The 484-nt window shown below is 22.7% G+C and overlaps 1 protein-coding gene across 1 annotated transcript in view; it reads right to left on the reverse strand.

Annotated features, from left to right (window-relative positions):
- Positions 1–358: 358 nt before the first annotated feature.
- The window catches only part of LOC144962735 (E3 ubiquitin-protein ligase TRIM9-like), a 269597-nt gene continuing 269471 nt past the window's right edge, over positions 359–484 (reverse strand). The window contains exon 10 of the mRNA XM_078895941.1: positions 359–484. This exon is cut by the window's right edge and continues 532 nt beyond it. The gene's annotated coding sequence lies outside the window, so the exon portion shown is untranslated.

Genomic DNA, 484 nt, shown 5'->3' on the forward strand with positions numbered 1-484 from the left:
TTATTCACATTCATAATATATCACTCTTTAAGTATTTATTAGCAACTATTATACTGATATTAATATAATATAATATCAAAATGGATAAGTATGATAAATAAAGCATTCATCACGGGCAACTTCTATCACGCTGTAAGTGAGACATACACAACACATGATGTTAATGATAATAGTAGTAGTAGTAGTAGTAGTAGTAGTAGTATATATAATAATAATAATAATAATAATAATAATATAATAATAATTAATAATAATAGTAATAATAATAAATATAATAATAAATAATAAATAATAATAATAATAATAATAAATAATAATAAATAATAATAATAATAATAATATCAGTCTGTATTCACGACTATTATATCCTCAACCCTTTATCAGTTCCAAATTTTTACCCATCCGACTTTTCAGCAAGGCAGCAGTGCCATTGCTAAAAAAAGATTCTGTCTGGAATTATCTTGAGTGGAATAGTACAACCATG

The sequence above is a fragment of the Berghia stephanieae genome, chromosome 1 (assembly GCF_034508935.2).
Source record: "Berghia stephanieae isolate SIO BIC M18660-M18661 chromosome 1, UCSD_Bste_1.3, whole genome shotgun sequence".
NCBI lineage: Eukaryota > Metazoa > Mollusca > Gastropoda > Nudibranchia > Aeolidiidae > Berghia > Berghia stephanieae.